The sequence below is a fragment of the Mixophyes fleayi genome, chromosome 3 (assembly GCF_038048845.1).
Source record: "Mixophyes fleayi isolate aMixFle1 chromosome 3, aMixFle1.hap1, whole genome shotgun sequence".
Lineage (NCBI taxonomy): Eukaryota > Metazoa > Chordata > Amphibia > Anura > Limnodynastidae > Mixophyes > Mixophyes fleayi.
In genome coordinates, this window is record NC_134404.1 from 5,538,018 (window position 1) to 5,559,804 (window position 21,787).

Below are 21,787 nucleotides of genomic sequence, written 5' to 3' on the forward strand. Positions count from 1 at the left end.
ATCAACAGAGCATTAAACAAGTGGTACTGTTGCTGCCATTCAAAAAAGCTTCAACTTCCCATACCGGGAGTCGAACCCGGGCCGCCTGGGTGAAAACCAGGAATCCTAACTGCTAGACCATATGGGACTTTTCCGTTGAGTGTTTCAGCATAGCAGCAGAACAAATATATCATGCTTTGCTGTAATGTATCTTAACTCTGTGTATTTCATATTTAACCAGGTGGTGACATGGAGTGGGTTTGGCATGGCCTATGATGACACTAATTTCATCATCACGCTCCAGACCACTCAGTGATCAGTGAGGTGGGCAATGTTTGATGATGTGATTTGCATCATCACGGCACGTCCCTGACCACTTGCAGATTTGTAAATGCCAATCCAGCAGGATAGGTAACAATGCAATAAATCCATGTGTGATGTCTGGAGGCCACTTTCCAAGAAGTGGAAAAGGTTCTCATTTCCATTTTAATGAGTTGCAAAGAGCTATGGAAAGTATCCCCAGTAACAGAACTCGTGTCTCTATCACCTGCCTCTGCACTGTACTTCAACAGAGCACAGAAACCATAATTGCCCTACTAGAGGCTCAGCAGCATGCAGGATGATTAACAGGCAGCAGAAATGAAAACAAGTTACAGTTTCTCTGACTATTAAAGATAAACAGCATGAGCCATGCATATTTCTGGGTATTTAATATGTCAGAAATTGCCCTCTAAAATGATATGAAAAACTTTCCTTCGAGCCGGAGTTGAACCAGCGACCTAAGGATTTCTGTACCAATTTCCTCTACAGTCCTCCGCTCTACCAGCTGAGCTATCGAAGGATTGTGCTTTAGAGGATTTCTGATGTCATGTGCACTACATCTGACTGAGTGAAAACAAAAACAGAATTGAAATATCCATAAAACAGAAAAATTGCTTGTCTAGATAAAGAGATCCACATTTTTATTTCTGGTCTACTTGCTCATCAAAAGTTGTAAAAATTGTCATATTTAATAATTGGTAATACATCATTAAAAGTTTGATTTTTTTTTGTTCATTTTGAATTAATTAGCTTCAGAAATAGTTGGGAAAACAGCTTCCTTAGATTTTCCAACTGTAGACGCCTTTACGTCAAGATTAAAAATGCTGGAAAATTTTCACCCTCTTCTGCGTTCTCCAATTTAGCTTGACTTTTTTAATTGATGAAAATTCCAGAAATTGTGGTGACAAATTGTCAAACTTTTGCCCAGTGAGACAAAAATGGATTTCTAGTCAATGGTCCACGCTGCCACCACTATTTCTCACAGTACTCTCTGTTTTTACAATGCATCTTCTATGGGTTCAGATCCATGGGATTTCAGAAGTAATATTGTATTTCAGTTCCCATCCGTGGTGTCTTAAACCTGTCTTTTGTATGCTGATTAAGGAAAGCGGAGAAATTCTGGGCACAGAAGCAGACATTATTGGTTTGTAAGCATTTGCGTAGTCTAGTTTCATTCAGAACATCCCTACTGCACCATTAAAAAGTTGTGAACTCTCCCTGGAAACCCATTGATCCACAAGTTCAAGAGTTCTTTTTTTTTCACATGAAGGATGTGTTACATATAAAATAGGATTGTCCCACTCGAAATTTGGAAGATGGATGTTGAGATATGGGGTCAGACCAGTTCTATCCTAATTTTGGATACAGAAATGTTGGGAGGTATATAAATCCTGTGGATTTCACCACATCCCATTTCCATAACCAAAGCACAGTTTCTCCTGGATTTTGTTGCCGAGATCAACAGAGCATTAAACAAGTGGTACTGTTGCTGCCATTCAAAAAAGCTTCAACTTCCCATACCGGGAGTCGAACCCAGGCCGCCTGGGTGAAAACCAGGAATCCTAACTGCTAGACCATATGGGACTTTTCCGTTGAGTGTTTCAGCATAGCAGCAAAACAAATATATCATGCTTTGCTGTAATGTATCTTAACTCTGTGTATTTCATATTTAACCAGGTGGTGACATGGAGTGGGTTTGGCATGGCCTAAGATGACACTAATTTCATCATCACGCTCCAGACCACTCAGTGATCAGTGAGGTGGGCAATGTTTGATGATGTGATTTGCATCATCACGGCACGTCCCTGACCACTTGCAGATTTGTAAATGCCAATCCAGCAGGATAGGTAACAATGCAATAAATCCATGTGTGATGTCTGTAGGCCACTTTCCAAGAAGTGGAAAAGGTTCTCATTTCCATTTTAATGAGTTGCAAAGAGCTATGGAAAGTATCCCCAGTAACAGAACTCGTGTCTCTATCACCTGCCTCTGCACTGTACTTCAACAGAGCACAGAAACCATAATTGCCCTACTAGAGGCTCAGCAGCATGCAGGATGATTAACAGGCAGCAGAAATGAAAACAAGTTACAGTTTCTCTGACTATTAAAGATAAACAGCATGAGCCATGCATATTTCTGGGTATTTAATATGTCAGAAATTGCCCTCTAAAATGATATGAAAAGCTTTCCTTTGAGCCGGAGTTGAACCAGCGACCTAAGGATTTCTGTACCAATTTCCTCTACAGTCCTCCGCTCTACCAGCTGAGCTATCGAAGGATTGTGCTTTAGAGGATTTCTGATGTCATGTGCACTACATCTGACTGAGTGAAAACAAAAACAGAATTGAAATATCCATAAAACAGAAAAATTGCTTGTCTAGATAAAGAGATCCACATTTTTATTTCTGGTCTACTTGCTCATCAAAAGTTGTAAAAATTGTTATATTTAATAATTGGTAATACATCATTAAAAGTTTGATTTTTATTTGTTCATTTTGAATTAATTAGCTTCAGAAATAGTTGGGAAAACAGCTTCCTTAGATTTTCCAACTGCAGACGCCTTTACGTCAAGATTAAAAATGCTGGAAAATTTTCAACCTCTTCTGCGTTCTCCAATTTAGCTTGACTTTTTTAATTGATGAAAATTCCAGAAATTGTGGTGACAAATTGTCAAACTTTTGCCCAGTGAGACAAAAATGGATTTCTAGTCAATGGTCCACGCTGCCACCACTATTTCTCACAGTACTCTCTGTTTTTACAATGCATCTTCTATGGGTTCAGATCCATGGGATTTCAGAAGTAATATTGTATTTCAGTTCCCATCCATGGTCTCTTAAACCTGTCCTTTGTATGCTGATTAAGGAAAGCGGAGGAATTCTGGGCACAGAAGCAGACATTATTGGTTTCTAAGCATTTGCATAGTCTAGTTTCATTCAGAACATCCCTACTGCACCATTAAAAAGTTGTGAACTCTCCCTGGAAACCCATTGATCCACAAGTACAAGAGTTCTTTTTTTTCACATGAAGGATGTGTTACATATAAAATAGGGTTGTCCCACTCGAAATTTGGAAGATGGATGTTGAAATATGGGGTCAGACCAGTTCTGTCCTAATTTTGGATACAGAAATGTTGGGAGGTATATAAATACTGTGGATTTCACCACATCCCATTTCCATAACCAAAGCACAGTTTCTCCTGGATTTTGTTGCCGAGATCAACAGAGCATTAAACAAGTGGTACTGTTGCTGCCATTCAAAAAAGCTTCAACTTCCCATACCGGGAGTCGAACCCAGGCCGCCTGGGTGAAAACCAGGAATCCTAACTGCTAGACCATATGGGACTTTTCCGTTGAGTGTTTCAGCATAGCAGCAGAACAAATATATCATGCTTTGCTGTAATGTATCTTAACTCTGTGTATTTCATATTTAACCAGGTGGTGACATGGAGTGGGTTTGGCATGGCCTAAGATGACACTAATTTCATCATCACGCTCCAGACCACTCAGTGATCAGTGAGGTGGGCAATGTTTGATGATGTGATTTGCATCATCACGGCACGTCCCTGACCACTTGCAGATTTGTAAATGCCAATCCAGCAGGATAGGTAACAATGCAATAAATCCATGTGTGATGTCTGTAGGCCACTTTCCAAGAAGTGGAAAAGGTTCTCATTTCCATTTTAATGAGTTGCAAAGAGCTATGGAAAGTATCCCCAGTAACAGAACTCGTGTCTCTATCACCTGCCTCTGCACTGTACTTCAACAGAGCACAGAAACCATAATTGCTCTACTAGAGGCTCAGCAGCATGCAGGATGATTAACAGGCAGCAGAAATGAAAACAAGTTACAGTTTCTCTGACTATTAAAGATAAACAGCATGAGCCATGCATATTTCTGGGTATTTAATATGTCAGAAATTGCCCTCTAAAATGATATGAAAAACTTTCCTTCGAGCCGGAGTTGAACCAGCGACCTAAGGATTTCTGTACCAATTTCCTCTACAGTCCTCCGCTCTTCCAGCTGAGCTATCGAAGGATTGTGCTTTAGAGGACTTCTGATGTCATGTGCACTACATCTGACTGAGTGAAAACACAAACAAAATTGAATTATCCATAAAACAGAAAAATTGCTTGTCTAGATAAAGAGATCCACATTTTTATTTCTGGTCTACTTGCTCATCAAAAGTTGTAAAAATTGTTATATTTAATAATTGGTAATACATCATTAAAAGTTTGATTTTTATTTGTTCATTTTGAATTAATTAGCTTCAGAAATAGTTGGGAAAACAGCTTCCTTAGATTTTCCAACTGCAGACGCCTTTACGTCAAGATTAAAAATGCTGGAAAATTTTCAACCTCTTCTGCGTTCTCCAATTTAGCTTGACTTTTTTAATTGATGAAAATTCCAGAAATTGTGGTGACAAATTGTCAAACTTTTGCCCAGTGAGACAAAAATGGATTTCTAGTCAATGGTCCACGCTGCCACCACTATTTCTCACAGTACTCTCTGTTTTTACAATGCATCTTCTATGGGTTCAGATCCATGGGATTTCAGAAGTAATATTGTATTTCAGTTCCCATCCGTGGTGTCTTAAACCTGTCTTTTGTATGCTGATTAAGGAAAGCGGAGAAATTCTGGGCACAGAAGCAGACATTATTGGTTTATAAGCATTTGCGTAGTCTAGTTTCATTCAGAACATCCCTACTGCACCATTAAAAAGTTGTGAACTCTCCCTGGAAACCCATTGATCCACAAGTTCAAGAGTTCTTTTTTTTCACATGAAGGATGTGTTACATATAAAATAGGGTTGTCCCACTCGAAATTTGGAAGATGGATGTTGAAATATGGGGTCAGACCAGTTCTATCCTAATTTTGGATACAGAAATGTTGGGAGGTATATAAATCCTGTGGATTTGACCACATCCCATTTCCATAACCAAAGCACAGTTTTTCCTGGATTTTGTTGCTGAGATCAACAGAGCATTAAACAAGTGGTACTGTTGCTGCCATTCAAAAAAGCTTCAACTTCCCATACCGGGAGTCGAACCCGGGCCGCCTGGGTGAAAACCAGGAATCCTAACCGCTAGACCATATGGGACTTTTCCGTTGAGTGTTTCAGCATAGCAGCAGAACAAATATATCATGCTTTGCTGTAATGTATCTTAACTCTCTGTGTATTTCATATTTAACCAGGTGGTGACATGGAGTGGGTTTGGCATGGCCTAAGATGACACTAATTTCATCATCACGCTCCAGACCACTCAGTGATTAGTGAGGTGGGCACTGTTTGATGATGTGATTTGCATCATCACGGCACGTCCCTGACCACTTGCAGATTTGTAAATGCCAATCCAGCAGGATAGGTAACAATGCAATAAATCCATGTGTGATGTCTGGAGGCCACTTTCCAAGAAGTGGAAAAGGTTCTCATTTCCATTTTAATGAGTTGCAAAGAGCTATGGAAAGTATCCCCAGTAACAGAACTCGTGTCTCTATCACCTGCCTCTGCACTGTACTTCAACAGAGCACAGAAACCATAATTGCCCTACTAGAGGCTCAGCAGCATGCAGGATGATTAACAGGCAGCAGAAATGAAAACAAGTTACAGTTTCTCTGACTATTAAAGATAAACAGCATGAGTCATGCATATTTCTGGGTATTTAATATGTCAGAAATTGCCCTCTAAAATGATATGAAAAACTTTCCTTCGAGCTGGAGTTGAACCAGCGACCTAAGGATTTTTGTACCAATTTCCTCTACAGTCCTCCGCTCTACCAGCTGAGCTATCAAAGGATTGTACTTTAGAGGATTTCTGATGTCATGTGCACTACATCTGACTGAGTGAAAACACAAACAAAATTGAATTATCCATAAAACAGAAAAATTGCTTGTCTAGATAAAGAGATCCACATTTTTATTTCTGGTCTACTTGCTCATCAAAAGTTGTAAAAATTGTTATATTTAATAATTGGTAATACATCATTAAAAGTTTGATTTTTATTTGTTCATTTTGAATTAATTAGCTTCAGAAATAGTTGGGAAAACAGCTTCCTTAGATTTTCCAACTGCAGACGCCTTTACGTCAAGATTAAAAATGCTGGAAAATTTTCAACCTCTTCTGCGTTCTCCAATTTAGCTTGACTTTTTTAATTGATGAAAATTCCAGAAATTGTGGTGACAAATTGTCAAACTTTTGCCCAGTGAGACAAAAATGGATTTCTAGTCAATGGTCCACGCTGCCACCACTATTTCTCACAGTACTCTCTGTTTTTACAATGCATCTTCTATGGGTTCAGATCCATGGGATTTCAGAAGTAATATTGTATTTCAGTTCCCATCCGTGGTGTCTTAAACCTGTCTTTTGTATGCTGATTAAGGAAAGCGGAGAAATTCTGGGCACAGAAGCAGACATTATTGGTTTATAAGCATTTGCGTAGTCTAGTTTCATTCAGAACATCCCTACTGCACCATTAAAAAGTTGTGAACTCTCCCTGGAAACCCATTGATCCACAAGTTCAAGAGTTCTTTTTTTTCACATGAAGGATGTGTTACATATAAAATAGGGTTGTCCCACTCGAAATTTGGAAGATGGATGTTGAAATATGGGGTCAGACCAGTTCTATCCTAATTTTGGATACAGAAATGTTGGGAGGTATATAAATCCTGTGGATTTGACCACATCCCATTTCCATAACCAAAGCACAGTTTTTCCTGGATTTTGTTGCTGAGATCAACAGAGCATTAAACAAGTGGTACTGTTGCTGCCATTCAAAAAAGCTTCAACTTCCCATACCGGGAGTCGAACCCGGGCCGCCTGGGTGAAAACCAGGAATCCTAACCGCTAGACCATATGGGACTTTTCCGTTGAGTGTTTCAGCATAGCAGCAGAACAAATATATCATGCTTTGCTGTAATGTATCTTAACTCTCTGTGTATTTCATATTTAACCAGGTGGTGACATGGAGTGGGTTTGGCATGGCCTAAGATGACACTAATTTCATCATCACGCTCCAGACCACTCAGTGATTAGTGAGGTGGGCACTGTTTGATGATGTGATTTGCATCATCACGGCACGTCCCTGACCACTTGCAGATTTGTAAATGCCAATCCAGCAGGATAGGTAACAATGCAATAAATCCATGTGTGATGTCTGGAGGCCACTTTCCAAGAAGTGGAAAAGGTTCTCCTTTCCATTTTAATGAGTTGCAAAGAGCTATGGAAAGTATCCCCAGTAACAGAACTCGTGTCTCTATCACCTGCCTCTGCACTGTACTTCAACAGAGCACAGAAACCATAATTGCCCTACTAGAGGCTCAGCAGCATGCAGGATGATTAACAGGCAGCAGAGATGAAAACAAGTTACAGTTTCTCTGACTAGTAAAGATAAACAGCAGGAGCCATGCATATTTCTGGGTATTTAATATGTCAGAAATTGCCCTCTAAAATGATATGAAAAACTTTCCTTCGAGCTGGAGTTGAACCAGCGACCTAAGGATTTCTGTACCAATTTCCTCTACAGTCCTCCGCTCTACCAGCTGAGCTATCGAAGGATTGTGCTTTAGAGGATTTCTGATGTCATGTGCACTACATCTGACTGAGTGAAAGCAAAAACAGAATTGAAATATCCATAAAACAGAAAAATTGCTTGTCTAGATAAAGAGATCCACATTTTTATTTCAGGTCTACTTGCTCATCAAAAGTTGTAAAAATTGTCATATTTAATAATTGGTAATACATCATTAAAAGTTTGATTTTTATTTGTTCATTTTGAATTAATTAGCTTCAGAAATAGTTGGGAAAACAGCTTCCTTAGATTTTCCAACTGCAGACGCCTTTACGTCAAGATTACAAATGCTGGAAAATTTTCACCCTCTTCTGCGTTCTCCAATTTAGCTTGACTTTTTTCATTGATGAAAATTCCAGAAATTGTGGTGACAAATTGTCAAACTTTTGCCCAGTGAGACAAAAATGGATTTCTAGTCAATGGTCGACGCTGCCACCACTATTTCTCACAGTACTCTCTGTTTTTACAATGCATCTTCTATGGGTTCAGATCCATGGGATTTCAGAAGTAATATTGTATTTCATTTCCCATCCATGGTCTCTTAAACCTGTCCTTTGTATGCTGATTAAGGAAAGCGGAGAAATTCTGGGCACAGAAGCAGACATTATTGGTTTGTAAGCATTTGCATAGTCTAGTTTCATTCAGAACATCCCTACTGCACCATTAAAAAGTCGTGAACTCTCCCTGGAAACCCATTGATCCACAAGTTCAAGAATTCTTTTTTTTCACATGAAGGATGTGTTACATATAAAATAGGGTTGTCCCACTCGAAATTTGGAAAATGGTTGTTGAAATATGGGGTCAGACCAGTTCTGTCCTAATTTTGGATACAGAAATGTTGGGAGGTAGATAAATCCTGTGGATTTGACCACATCCCATTTCCATAACGAAAGCACAGTTTCTCCTGGATTTTGTTGCTGAGATCAACAGAGCATTAAACAAGTGGTACTGTTGCTGCCATTCAAAAAAGCTTCAACTTGCCATACCAGGAGTCGAACCCGGGCCGCCTGGGTGAAAACCAGGAATCCTAACCGCTAGACTATATGGGACTTTTTCCTTGAGTGTTTCAGCATAGCAGCAGAACAAATATATCATGCTTTGCTGTAATGTATCTTAACTCTCTGTGTATTTCATATTTAACCAGGGGGTGACATGGAGTGGGTTTGGCATGGCCTAAGATGACACTAATTTCATCATCACGCTCCAGACCACTCAGTGATCAGTGAGGTGGGCAATGTTTGATGATGTGATTTGCATCATCACGGCACGTCCCTGACCACTTGCAGATTTGTAAATGCCAATCCAGCAGGATAGGTAACAATGCAATAAATCCATGTGTGATGTCTGGAGGCAACGTTCCAAGAAGTGGAAAAGGTTCTCATTTCCATTTTAATGAGTTGCAAAGAGCTATGGAAAGTATCCCCAGTAACAGAACTCATGTCTCTATCACCTGCCTCTGCACTGTACTTCAACAGAGCACAGAAACCATAATTGCCCTACTAGAGGCTCAGCTGCATGCAGGATGATTAACAGGCAGCAGAAATGAAAACAAGTTACAGTTTCTCTGACTATTAAAGATAAACAGCATGAGTCATGCATATTTCTGGCTATTTAATATGTCAGAAATTGCCCTCTAAAATGATATGAAAAACTTTCCTTCAAGCCAGAGTTGAACCAGCGACCTAAGGATTTCTGTACCAATTTCCTCTACAGTCCTCCGCTCTACCAGCTGAGCTATCGAAGGATTGTGCTTTAGAGAATTTCTGATGTCATGTGCACTACATCTGACTGAGTGAAAACACAAACAGAATTGAAATATCCATAAAACAGAAAAATTGCTTGTCTAGATAAAGAGATCCACATTTTTATTTCTGGTCTACTTGCTCATCAAAAGTTGTAAAAATTGTCATATTTAATAATTGGTAATACATCATTAAAAGTTTGATTTTTATTTGTTCATTTTGAATTAATTAGCTTCAGAAATAGTTGGGAAAACAGCTTCCTTAGATTTTCCAACTGCAGACGCCTTTACGTCAAGATTAAAAATCTTGGAAAATGTTCAACCTCTTCTGCGTTCTCCAATTTAGCTTGACTTTTTTAATTGATGAAAATTCCAGAAATTGTGGTGACAAATTGTCAAACTTTTGCCCAGTGAGACAAAAATGGATTTCTAGTCAATGGTTCACGCTGCCACCACTATTTCTCACAGTACTCTCTGTTTTTACAATGCATCTTCTATGGGTTCAGATCCATGGGATTTCAGAAGTAATATTGTATTTCAGTTCCCATCCGTGGTCTCTTAAACCTGTCCTTTGTTTGCTGATTAAGGAAAGCGGAGAAATTCTGGGAACAGAAGCAGACATTATTGGTTTGTAAGCATTGGCGTAGTCTAGTTTCATTCAGAACATCCCTACTGCACCATTAAAAAGTTGTGAACTCTCCCTGGAAACCCATTGATCCACAAGTTCAAGAGTTCTTTTTTTTCACATGAAGGATGTGTTACATATAAAATACGGTTGTCCCACTCGAAATTTGGAAGATGGATGTTGAAATATGGGGTCAGACCAGTTCTGTCCTAATTTTGGATACAGAAATGTTGGGAGGTATATAAATCCTGTGGATTTGACCACATCCCATTTCCATAACCAAAGCACAGTTTCTCCTGGATTTTGTTGCTGAGATCAACAGAGCATTAAACAAGTGGTACTGTTGCTGCCATTCAAAAAAGCTTCAACTTCCCTTACTGGGAGTCGAACCCGGGCCACCTGGGTGAAAACCAGGAATCCTAACTGCTAGACCATATGGGACTTTTCCGTTGAGTGTTTCAGCATAGCAGCAGAACAAATATATCATGCTTTGCTGTAATGTATCTTAACTCTCTGTGTATTTCATATTTAACCAGGTGGTGACATGGAGTGGGTTTGGCATGGCCTAAGATGACACTAATTTCATCATCCCGCTCCAGACCACTCAGTGATCAGTGAGGTGGGCAATGTTTGATGATGTGATTTGCATCATCACGGCACGTCCCTGACCTCTTGCAGATTTGTAAATGCCAATCCAGCAGGATAGGTAACAATGCAATAAATCCATGTGTGATGTCTGTAGGCCACTTTCCAAGAAGTGGAAAAGGTTCTCATTTCCATTTTAATGAGTTGCAAAGAGCTATGGAAAGTATCCCCAGTAACAGAACTCGTGTCTCTATCACCTGCCTCTGCACTGTACTTCAACAGAGCACAGAAACCATAATTGCCCTACTAGAGGCTCAGCAGCATGCAGGATGATTAACAGGCAGCAGAAATGAAAACAAGTTACAGTTTCTCTGACTATTAAAGATAAACAGCATGAGTCATGCATATTTCTGGGTATTTAATATGTCAGAAATTGCCCTCTAAAATGATATGAAAAACTTTCCTTCGAGCTGGAGTTGAACCAGCGACCTAAGGATTTCTGTACCAATTTCCTCTACAGTCCTCCGCTCTACCAGCTGAGCTATCAAAGGATTGTACTTTAGAGGATTTCTGATGTCATGTGCACTACATCTGACTGAGTGAAAACACAAACAAAATTGAATTATCCATAAAACAGAAAAATTGCTTGTCTAGATAAAGAGATCCACATTTTTATTTCTGGTCTACTTGCTCATCAAAAGTTGTAAAAATTGTCATATTTAATAATTGGTAATACATCATTAAAAGTTTGATTTTTATTTGTTCATTTTGAATTAATTAGCTTCAGAAATAGTTTGGAAAACAGCTTCCTTAGATTTTCCAACTGCAGACGCCTTTACGTCAAGATTAAAAATGCTGGAAAATTTTCACCCTCTTCTGCGTTCTCCAATTTAGCTTGACTTTTTTAATTGATGAAAATTCCAGAAATTGTGGTGACAAATTGTCAAACTTTTGCCCAGTGAGACAAAAATGGATTTCTAGTCAATGGTCCACGCTGCCACCACTATTTCTCACAGTACTCTCTGTTTTTACAATGCATCTTCTATGGGTTCAGATCCATGGGATTTCAGAAGTAATATTGTATTTCAGTTCCCATCCGTGGTCTCTTAAACCTGTCCTTTGTATGCTGATTAAGGAAAGCGGAGAAATTCTGGGCACAGAAGCAGACATTATTGGTTTGTAAGCATTGGCGTAGTCTAGTTTCATTCAGAACATCCCTACTGCACCATTAAAAAGTTGTGAACTCTCCCTGGAAACCCATTGATACACAAGTTCAAGAGTTCTTTTTTTTCACATGAAGGATGTGTTACATATAAAATACGGTTGTCCCACTCGAAATTTGGAAGATGGATGTTGAAATATGGGGTCAGACCAGTTCTGTCCTAATTTTGGATACAGAAATGTTGGGAGGTATATAAATCCTGTGGATTTGACCACATCCCATTTCCATAACCAAAGCACAGTTTCTCCTGGATTTTGTTGCTGAGATCAACAGAGCATTAAACAAGTGGTACTGTTGCTGCCATTCAAAAAAGCTTCAACTTCCCTTACCGGGAGTCGAACCCGGGCCACCTGGGTGAAAACCAGGAATCCTAACTGCTAGACCATATGGGACTTTTCCGTTGAGTGTTTCAGCATAGCAGCAGAACAAATATATCATGCTTTGCTGTAATGTATCTTAACTCTCTGTGTATTTCATATTTAACCAGGTGGTGACATGGAGTGGGTTTGGCATGGCCTAAGATGACACTAATTTCATCATCCCGCTCCAGACCACTCAGTGATCAGTGAGGTGGGCAATGTTTGATGATGTGATTTGCATCATCACGGCACGTCCCTGACCTCTTGCAGATTTGTAAATGCCAATCCAGCAGGATAGGTAACAATGCAATAAATCCATGTGTGATGTCTGTAGGCCACTTTCCAAGAAGTGGAAAAGGTTCTCATTTCCATTTTAATGAGTTGCAAAGAGCTATGGAAAGTATCCCCAGTAACAGAACTCGTGTCTCTATCACCTGCCTCTGCACTGTACTTCAACAGAGCACAGAAACCATAATTGCCCTACTAGAGGCTCAGCAGCATGCAGGAAGATTAACAGGCAGCAGAAATGAAAACAAGTTACAGTTTCTCTGACTATTAAAGATAAACAGCATGAGTCATGCATATTTCTGGCTATTTAATATGTCAGAAATTGCCCTCTAAAATGATATGAAAAACTTTCCTTCAAGCCGGAGTTGAACCAGCGACCTAAGGATTTCTGTACCAATTTCCTCTACAGTCCTCCGCTCTACCTGCTGAGCTATCGAAGGATTGTGCTTTAGAGGATTTCTGATGTCATGTGCACTACATCTGACTGAGTGAAAACACAAACAGAATTGAAATATCCATAAAACAGAAAAATTGCTTGTCTAGATAAAGAGATCCACATTTTTATTTCTGGTCTACTTGCTCATCAAAAGTTGTAAAAATTGTCATATTTAATAATTGGTAATACATCATTAAAAGTTTGATTTTTATTTGTTCATTTTGAATTAATTAGCTTCAGAAATAGTTGGGAAAACAGCTTCCTTAGATTTTCCAACTGCAGACGCCTTTACGTCAAGATTAAAAATCTTGGAAAATGTTCAACCTCTTCTGCGTTCTCCAATTTAGCTTGACTTTTTTAATTGATGAAAATTCCAGAAATTGTGGTGACAAATTGTCAAACTTTTGCCCAGTGAGACAAAAATGGATTTCTAGTCAATGGTTCACGCTGCCACCACTATTTCTCACAGTACTCTCTGTTTTTACAATGCATCTTCTATGGGTTCAGATCCATGGGATTTCAGAAGTAATATTGTATTTCAGTTCCCATCCGTGGTCTCTTAAACCTGTCCTTTGTTTGCTGATTAAGGAAAGCGGAGAAATTCTGGGAACAGAAGCAGACATTATTGGTTTGTAAGCATTGGCGTAGTCTAGTTTCATTCAGAACATCCCTACTGCACCATTAAAAAGTTGTGAACTCTCCCTGGAAACCCATTGATACACAAGTTCAAGAGTTCTTTTTTTTCACATGAAGGATGTGTTACATATAAAATACGGTTGTCCCACTCGAAATTTGGAAGATGGATGTTGAAATATGGGGTCAGACCAGTTCTGTCCTAATTTTGGATACAGAAATGTTGGGAGGTATATAAATCCTGTGGATTTGACCACATCCCATTTCCATAACCAAAGCACAGTTTCTCCTGGATTTTGTTGCTGAGATCAACAGAGCATTAAACAAGTGGTACTGTTGCTGCCATTCAAAAAAGCTTCAACTTCCCTTACCGGGAGTCGAACCCGGGCCACCTGGGTGAAAACCAGGAATCCTAACTGCTAGACCATATGGGACTTTTCCGTTGAGTGTTTCAGCATAGCAGCAGAACAAATATATCATGCTTTGCTGTAATGTATCTTAACTCTCTGTGTATTTCATATTTAACCAGGTGGTGACATGGAGTGGGTTTGGCATGGCCTAAGATGACACTAATTTCATCATCCCGCTCCAGACCACTCAGTGATCAGTGAGGTGGGCAATGTTTGATGATGTGATTTGCATCATCACGGCACGTCCCTGACCTCTTGCAGATTTGTAAATGCCAATCCAGCAGGATAGGTAACAATGCAATAAATCCATGTGTGATGTCTGTAGGCCACTTTCCAAGAAGTGGAAAAGGTTCTCATTTCCATTTTAATGAGTTGCAAAGAGCTATGGAAAGTATCCCCAATAACAGAACTCGTGTCTCTATCACCTGCCTCTGCACTGTACTTCAACAGAGCACAGAAACCATAATTGCCCTACTAGAGGCTCAGCAGCATGCAGGATGATTAACAGGCAGCAGAAATGAAAACAAGTTACAGTTTCTCTGACTATTAAAGATAAACAGCATGAGTCATGCATATTTCTGGGTATTTAATATGTCAGAAATTGCCCTCTAAAATGATATGAAAAACTTTCCTTCGAGCTGGAGTTGAACCAGCGACCTAAGGATTTCTGTACCAATTTCCTCTACAGTCCTCCGCTCTACCAGCTGAGCTATCAAAGGATTGTACTTTAGAGGATTTCTGATGTCATGTGCACTACATCTGACTGAGTGAAAACACAAACAAAATTGAATTATCCATAAAACAGAAAAATTGCTTGTCTAGATAAAGAGATCCACATTTTTATTTCTGGTCTACTTGCTCATCAAAAGTTGTAAAAATTGTCATATTTAATAATTGGTAATACATCATTAAAAGTTTGATTTTTATTTGTTCATTTTGAATTAATTAGCTTCAGAAATAGTTTGGAAAACAGCTTCCTTAGATTTTCCAACTGCAGACGCCTTTACGTCAAGATTAAAAATGCTGGAAAATTTTCACCCTCTTCTGCGTTCTCCAATTTAGCTTGACTTTTTTAATTGATGAAAATTCCAGAAATTGTGGTGACAAATTGTCAAACTTTTGCCCAGTGAGACAAAAATGGATTTCTAGTCAATGGTCCACGCTGCCACCACTATTTCTCACAGTACTCTCTGTTTTTACAATGCATCTTCTATGGGTTCAGATCCATGGGATTTCAGAAGTAATATTGTATTTCAGTTCCCATCCGTGGTCTCTTAAACCTGTCCTTTGTATGCTGATTAAGGAAAGCGGAGAAATTCTGGGCACAGAAGCAGACATTATTGGTTTGTAAGCATTGGCGTAGTCTAGTTTCATTCAGAACATCCCTACTGCACCATTAAAAAGTTGTGAACTCTCCCTGGAAACCCATTGATACACAAGTTCAAGAGTTCTTTTTTTTCACATGAAGGATGTGTTACATATAAAATACGGTTGTCCCACTCGAAATTTGGAAGATGGATGTTGAAATATGGGGTCAGACCAGTTCTGTCCTAATTTTGGATACAGAAATGTTGGGAGGTATATAAATCCTGTGGATTTGACCACATCCCATTTCCATAACCAAAGCACAGTTTCTCCTGGATTTTGTTGCTGAGATCAACAGAGCATTAAACAAGTGGTACTGTTGCTGCCATTCAAAAAAGCTTCAACTTCCCTTACCGGGAGTCGAACCCGGGCCACCTGGGTGAAAACCAGGAATCCTAACTGCTAGACCATATGGGACTTTTCCGTTGAGTGTTTCAGCATAGCAGCAGAACAAATATATCATGCTTTGCTGTAATGTATCTTAACTCTCTGTGTATTTCATATTTAACCAGGTGGTGACATGGAGTGGGTTTGGCATGGCCTAAGATGACACTAATTTCATCATCCCGCTCCAGACCACTCAGTGATCAGTGAGGTGGGCAATGTTTGATGATGTGATTTGCATCATCACGGCACGTCCCTGACCTCTTGCAGATTTGTAAATGCCAATCCAGCAGGATAGGTAACAATGCAATAAATCCATGTGTGATGTCTGTAGGCCACTTTCCAAGAAGTGGAAAAGGTTCTCATTTCCATTTTAATGAGTTGCAAAGAGCTATGGAAAGTATCCCCAGTAACAGAACTCGTGTCTCTATCACCTGCCTCTGCACTGTACTTCAACAGAGCACAGAAACCATAATTGCCCTACTAGAGGCTCAGCAGCATGCAGGAAGATTAACAGGCAGCAGAAATGAAAACAAGTTACAGTTTCTCTGACTATTAAAGATAAACAGCATGAGTCATGCATATTTCTGGCTATTTAATATGTCAGAAATTGCCCTCTAAAATGATATGAAAAACTTTCCTTCAAGCCGGAGTTGAACCAGCGACCTAAGGATTTCTGTACCAATTTCCTCTACAGTCCTCCGCTCTACCTGCTGAGCTATCGAAGGATTGTGCTTTAGAGGATTTCTGATGTCATGTGCACTACATCTGACTGAGTGAAAACACAAACAGAATTGAAATATCCATAAAACAGAAAAATTGCTTGTCTAGATAAAGAGATCCACATTTTTATTTCTGGTCTACTTGCTCATCAAAAGTTGTAAAAATTGTCATATTTAATAATTGGTAATACATCATTAAAAGTTTGATTTTTATTTGTTCATTTTGAATTAATTAGCTTCAGAAATAGTTGGGAAAACAGCTTCCTTAGATTTTCCAACTGCAGACGCCTTTACGTCAAGATTAAAAATGCTGGAAAATTTTCAACCTCTTCTGCGTTCTCCAATTTAGCTTGACTTTTTTAATTGATGAAAATTCCAGAAATTGTGGTGACAAATTGTCAAACTTTTGCCCAGTGAGACAAAAATGGATTTCTAGTCAATGGTCCACGCTGCCACCACTATTTCTCACAGTACTCTCTGTTTTTACAATGCATCTTCTATGGGTTCAGATCCATGGGATTTCAGAAGTAATATTGTATTTCAGTTCCCATCCGTGGTCTCTTAAACCTGTCCTTTGTATGCTGATTAAGGAAAGCGGAGAAATTCTGGGCACAGAAGCAGACATTATTGGTTTGTAAGCATTGGCGTAGTCTAGTTTCATTCAGAACATCCCTACTGCACCATTAAAAAGTTGTGAACCTTCCCTGGAAACCCATTGATCCACAAGTTCAAGAGTTTTTTTTTTTTTCACATGAAGGATGTGTTACATATAAAATAGGGTTGTCCCACTCGAAATTTGGAAGATGGATGTTGAAATATGGGGTCAGACCAGTTCTGTCCTAATTTTGGATACAGAAATGTTGGGAGGTATATAAATACTGTGGATTTGACCACATCCCATTTCCATAACCAAAGCACAGTTTCTCCTGGATTTTGTTGCTGAGATCAACAGAGCATTAAACAAGTGGTACTGTTGCTGCCATTCAAAAAAGCTTCAACTTCCCATACCGGGAGTCGAACCCGGGCCACCTGGGTGAAAACCAGGAATCCTAACTGCTAGACCATATGGGACTTTTCTGTTGAGTGTTTCAGCATAGCAGCAGAACAAATATATCATGCTTTGCTGTAATGTATCTTAACTCTCTGTGTATTTCATATTTAACCAGGTGGTGACATGGAGTGGGTTTGGCATGGCCTAAGATGACACTAATTTCATCATCACGCTCCAGACCACTCAGTGATCAGTGAGGTGGGCAATGTTTGATGATGTGATTTGCATCATCACGGCACGTCCCTGACCACTTGCAGATTTGTAAATGCCAATCCAGCATGATAGGTAACAATGCAATAAATCCATGTGTGATGTCTGGAGGCCACTTTCCAAGAAGTGGAAAAGGTTCTCATTTCCATTTTAATGAGTTGCAAAGAGCTATGGAAAGTATCCCCAGTAACAGAACTCGTGTCTCTATCACCTGCCTCTGCACTGTACTTCAACAGAGCACAGAAACCATAATTGCCCTACTAGAGGCTCAGCAGCATGCAGGAAGATTAACAGGCAGCAGAAATGAAAACAAGTTACAGTTTCTCTGACTATTAAAGATAAACAGCATGAGCCATGCATATTTCTGGGTATTTAATATGTCAGAAATTGCCCTCTAAAATGATATGAAAAACTTTCCTTCGAGCCGGAGTTGAACCAGCAACCTAAGGATTTCTGTACCAATTTCCTCTACAGTCCTCCGCTCTACCAGCTGAGCTATCAAAGGATTGTACTTTAGAGGATTTCTGATGTCATGTGCACTACATCTGACTGAGTGAAAACACAAACAAAATTGAATTATCCATAAAACAGAAAAATTGCTTGTCTAGATAAAGAGATCCACATTTTTATTTCTGGTCTACTTGCTCATCAAAAGTTGTAAAAATTGTCATATTTAATAATTGGTAATACATCATTAAAAGTTTGATTTTTATTTGTTCATTTTGAATTAATTAGCTTCAGAAATAGTTTGGAAAACAGCTTCCTTAGATTTTCCAACTGCAGACGCCTTTACGTCAAGATTAAAAATGCTGGAAAATTTTCACCCTCTTCTGCGTTCTCCAATTTAGCTTGACTTTTTTAATTGATGAAAATTCCAGAAATTGTGGTGACAAATTGTCAAACTTTTGCCCAGTGAGACAAAAATGGATTTCTAGTCAATGGTCCACGCTGCCACCACTATTTCTCACAGTACTCTCTGTTTTTACAATGCATCTTCTATGGGTTCAGATCCATGGGATTTCAGCAGTAATATTGTATTTCAGTTCCCATCCGTGGTCTCTTAAACCTGTCCTTTGTATGCTGATTAAGGAAAGCGGAGAAATTCTGGGCACAGAAGCAGACATTATTGGTTTGTAAGCATTGGCGTAGTCTAGTTTCATTCAGAACATCCCTACTGCACCATTAAAAAGTTGTGAACCTTCCCTGGAAACCCATTGATCCACAAGTTCAAGAGTTTTTTTTTTTTTCACATGAAGGATGTGTTACATATAAAATAGGGTTGTCCCACTCGAAATTTGGAAGATGGATGTTGAAATATGGGGTCAGACCAGTTCTGTCCTAATTTTGGATACAGAAATGTTGGGAGGTATATAAATACTGTGGATTTGACCACATCCCATTTCCATAACCAAAGCACAGTTTCTCCTGGATTTTGTTGCTGAGATCAACAGAGCATTAAACAAGTGGTACTGTTGCTGCCATTCAAAAAAGCTTCAACTTCCCATACCGGGAGTCGAACCCGGGCCACCTGGGTGAAAACCAGGAATCCTAACTGCTAGACCATATGGGACTTTTCTGTTGAGTGTTTCAGCATAGCAGCAGAACAAATATATCATGCTTTGCTGTAATGTATCTTAACTCTCTGTGTATTTCATATTTAACCAGGTGGTGACATGGAGTGGGTTTGGCATGGCCTAAGATGACACTAATTTCATCATCACGCTCCAGACCACTCAGTGATCAGTGAGGTGGGCAATGTTTGATGATGTGATTTGCATCATCACGGCACGTCCCTGACCACTTGCAGATTTGTAAATGCCAATCCAGCATGATAGGTAACAATGCAATAAATCCATGTGTGATGTCTGGAGGCCACTTTCCAAGAAGTGGAAAAGGTTCTCATTTCCATTTTAATGAGTTGCAAAGAGCTATGGAAAGTATCCCCAGTAACAGAACTCGTGTCTCTATCACCTGCCTCTGCACTGTACTTCAACAGAGCACAGAAACCATAATTGCCCTACTAGAGGCTCAGCAGCATGCAGGAAGATTAACAGGCAGCAGAAATGAAAACAAGTTACAGTTTCTCTGACTATTAAAGATAAACAGCATGAGTCATGCATATTTCTGGCTATTTAATATGTCAGAAATTGCCCTCTAAAATGATATGAAAAACTTTCCTTCAAGCCGGAGTTGAACCAGCGACCTAAGGATTTCTGTACCAATTTCCTCTACAGTCCTCCGCTCTACCAGCTGAGCTATCGAAGGATTGTGCTTTAGAAGATTTCTGATGTCATGTGCACTACATCTGACTGAGTGAAAACACAAACAGAATTGAAATATCCATAAAACAGAAAAATTGCTTGTCTAGATAAAGAGATCCACATTTTTATTTCTGGTCTACTTGCTCATCAAAAGTTGTAAAAATTGTCATATTTAATAATTGGTAATACATCATTAAAAGTTTGATTTTTATTTGTTCATTTTGAATTAATTAGCTTCAGAAATAGTTGGGAAAACAGCTTCCTTAGATTTTCCAACTGCAGACGCCTTTACGTCAAGATTAAAAATGCTGGAAAATTTTCAACCTCTTCTGCGTTCTCCAATTTAGCTTGACTTTTTTAATTGATGAAAATTCCAGAAATTGTGGTGACAAATTGTCAAACTTTTGCCCAGTGAGACAAAAATGGATTTCTAGTCAATGGTCCACGCTGCCACCACTATTTCTCACAGTACTCTCTGTTTTTACAATGCATCTTCTATGGGTTCAGATCCATGGGATTTCAGAAGTAATATTGTATTTCAGTTCCCATCCGTGGTCTCTTAAACCTGTCCTTTGTATGCTGATTAAGGAAAGCGGAGAAATTCTGGGCACAGAAGCAGACATTATTGGTTTGTAAGCATTGGCGTAGTCTAGTTTCATTCAGAACATCCCTACTGCACCATTAAAAAGTTGTGAACTCTCCCTGGAAACCCATTGATATACAAGTTCAAGAGTTCTTTTTTTTCACATGAAGGATGTGTTACATATAAAATACGGTTGTCCCACTCGAAATTTGGAAGATGGATGTTGAAATATGGGGTCAGACCAGTTCTGTCCTAATTTTGGATACAGAAATGTTGGGAGGTATATAAATACTGTGGATTTCACCACATCCCATTTCCATAACCAAAGCACAGTTTCTCCTGGATTTTGTTGCTGAGATCAACAGAGCATTAAACAAGTGGTACTGTTGCTGCCATTCAAAAAAGCTTCAACTTCCCATACCGGGAGTCGAACCTGGGCCACCTGGGTGAAAACCAGGAATCCTAACTGCTAGACCATATGGGACTTTTCTGTTGAGTGTTTCAGCATAGCAGCAGAACAAATATATCATGCTTTGCTGTAATGTATCTTAACTCTCTGTGTATTTCATATTTAACCAGGTGGTGACATGGAGTGGGTTTGGCATGGCCTAAGATGACACTAATTTCATCATCACGCTCCAGACCACTCAGTGATCAGTGAGGTGGGCAATGTTTGATGATGTGATTTGCATCATCACGGCACGTCCCTGACCACTTGCAGATTTGTAAATGCCAATCCAGCAGGATAGGTAACAATGCAATAAATCCATGTGTGATGTCTGTAGGCCACTTTCCAAGAAGTGGGAAAGGTTCTCATTTCCATTTTAATGAGTTGCAAAGAGCTATGGAAAGTATCCCCAGTAACAGAACTCGTGTCTCTATCACCTGCCTCTGCACTGTACTTCAACAGAGCACAGAAACCATAATTGCCCTACTAGAGGCTCAGCAGCATGCAGGATGATTAACAGGCAGCAGAAATGAAAACAAGTTACAGTTTCTCTGACTATTAAAGATAAACAGCATGAGCCATGCATATTTCTGGGTATTTA

The 21,787-nt window shown here is 39.3% G+C and overlaps 17 non-coding genes across 17 annotated transcripts; all 17 read right to left on the minus strand.

Annotated features, from left to right (window-relative positions):
• Window positions 1–55: 55 nt before the first annotated feature.
• Window positions 56–127, minus strand: TRNAE-UUC (transfer RNA glutamic acid (anticodon UUC)). Its single transcript has one exon. It is a non-coding gene; the product is annotated as a tRNA-Glu (tRNA).
• Window positions 128–730: 603 nt separating this feature from the next.
• On the minus strand, window positions 731–820 carry TRNAY-GUA (transfer RNA tyrosine (anticodon GUA)). Its single transcript is given in 2 exon segments — window positions 731–766; window positions 784–820. It is a non-coding gene; the product is annotated as a tRNA-Tyr (tRNA).
• Window positions 821–1,812: 992 nt separating this feature from the next.
• TRNAE-UUC (transfer RNA glutamic acid (anticodon UUC)) lies at window positions 1,813–1,884 on the minus strand. Its single transcript has one exon. It is a non-coding gene; the product is annotated as a tRNA-Glu (tRNA).
• A 1,684-nt stretch (window positions 1,885–3,568) lies between these two features.
• Window positions 3,569–3,640, minus strand: TRNAE-UUC (transfer RNA glutamic acid (anticodon UUC)). Its single transcript has one exon. It is a non-coding gene; the product is annotated as a tRNA-Glu (tRNA).
• Window positions 3,641–4,243: 603 nt separating this feature from the next.
• On the minus strand, window positions 4,244–4,333 carry TRNAY-GUA (transfer RNA tyrosine (anticodon GUA)). Its single transcript is given in 2 exon segments — window positions 4,244–4,279; window positions 4,297–4,333. It is a non-coding gene; the product is annotated as a tRNA-Tyr (tRNA).
• A 991-nt stretch (window positions 4,334–5,324) lies between these two features.
• Window positions 5,325–5,396, minus strand: TRNAE-UUC (transfer RNA glutamic acid (anticodon UUC)). Its single transcript has one exon. It is a non-coding gene; the product is annotated as a tRNA-Glu (tRNA).
• A 605-nt stretch (window positions 5,397–6,001) lies between these two features.
• TRNAY-GUA (transfer RNA tyrosine (anticodon GUA)) lies at window positions 6,002–6,091 on the minus strand. Its single transcript is given in 2 exon segments — window positions 6,002–6,037; window positions 6,055–6,091. It is a non-coding gene; the product is annotated as a tRNA-Tyr (tRNA).
• Window positions 6,092–7,082: 991 nt separating this feature from the next.
• Window positions 7,083–7,154, minus strand: TRNAE-UUC (transfer RNA glutamic acid (anticodon UUC)). Its single transcript has one exon. It is a non-coding gene; the product is annotated as a tRNA-Glu (tRNA).
• Window positions 7,155–7,759: 605 nt separating this feature from the next.
• Window positions 7,760–7,849, minus strand: TRNAY-GUA (transfer RNA tyrosine (anticodon GUA)). Its single transcript is given in 2 exon segments — window positions 7,760–7,795; window positions 7,813–7,849. It is a non-coding gene; the product is annotated as a tRNA-Tyr (tRNA).
• Window positions 7,850–11,275: 3,426 nt separating this feature from the next.
• TRNAY-GUA (transfer RNA tyrosine (anticodon GUA)) lies at window positions 11,276–11,365 on the minus strand. The gene is given in 2 exon segments: window positions 11,276–11,311; window positions 11,329–11,365. It is a non-coding gene; the product is annotated as a tRNA-Tyr (tRNA).
• Window positions 11,366–13,033: 1,668 nt separating this feature from the next.
• On the minus strand, window positions 13,034–13,123 carry TRNAY-GUA (transfer RNA tyrosine (anticodon GUA)). Its single transcript is given in 2 exon segments — window positions 13,034–13,069; window positions 13,087–13,123. It is a non-coding gene; the product is annotated as a tRNA-Tyr (tRNA).
• Window positions 13,124–14,791: 1,668 nt separating this feature from the next.
• Window positions 14,792–14,881, minus strand: TRNAY-GUA (transfer RNA tyrosine (anticodon GUA)). The gene is given in 2 exon segments: window positions 14,792–14,827; window positions 14,845–14,881. It is a non-coding gene; the product is annotated as a tRNA-Tyr (tRNA).
• A 1,668-nt stretch (window positions 14,882–16,549) lies between these two features.
• On the minus strand, window positions 16,550–16,639 carry TRNAY-GUA (transfer RNA tyrosine (anticodon GUA)). The gene is given in 2 exon segments: window positions 16,550–16,585; window positions 16,603–16,639. It is a non-coding gene; the product is annotated as a tRNA-Tyr (tRNA).
• A 993-nt stretch (window positions 16,640–17,632) lies between these two features.
• TRNAE-UUC (transfer RNA glutamic acid (anticodon UUC)) lies at window positions 17,633–17,704 on the minus strand. The gene has a single exon. It is a non-coding gene; the product is annotated as a tRNA-Glu (tRNA).
• Window positions 17,705–18,309: 605 nt separating this feature from the next.
• On the minus strand, window positions 18,310–18,399 carry TRNAY-GUA (transfer RNA tyrosine (anticodon GUA)). The gene is given in 2 exon segments: window positions 18,310–18,345; window positions 18,363–18,399. It is a non-coding gene; the product is annotated as a tRNA-Tyr (tRNA).
• Window positions 18,400–19,392: 993 nt separating this feature from the next.
• TRNAE-UUC (transfer RNA glutamic acid (anticodon UUC)) lies at window positions 19,393–19,464 on the minus strand. The gene has a single exon. It is a non-coding gene; the product is annotated as a tRNA-Glu (tRNA).
• Window positions 19,465–20,069: 605 nt separating this feature from the next.
• Window positions 20,070–20,159, minus strand: TRNAY-GUA (transfer RNA tyrosine (anticodon GUA)). Its single transcript is given in 2 exon segments — window positions 20,070–20,105; window positions 20,123–20,159. It is a non-coding gene; the product is annotated as a tRNA-Tyr (tRNA).
• Between the last annotated feature and the right edge of the window lie 1,628 nt (window positions 20,160–21,787).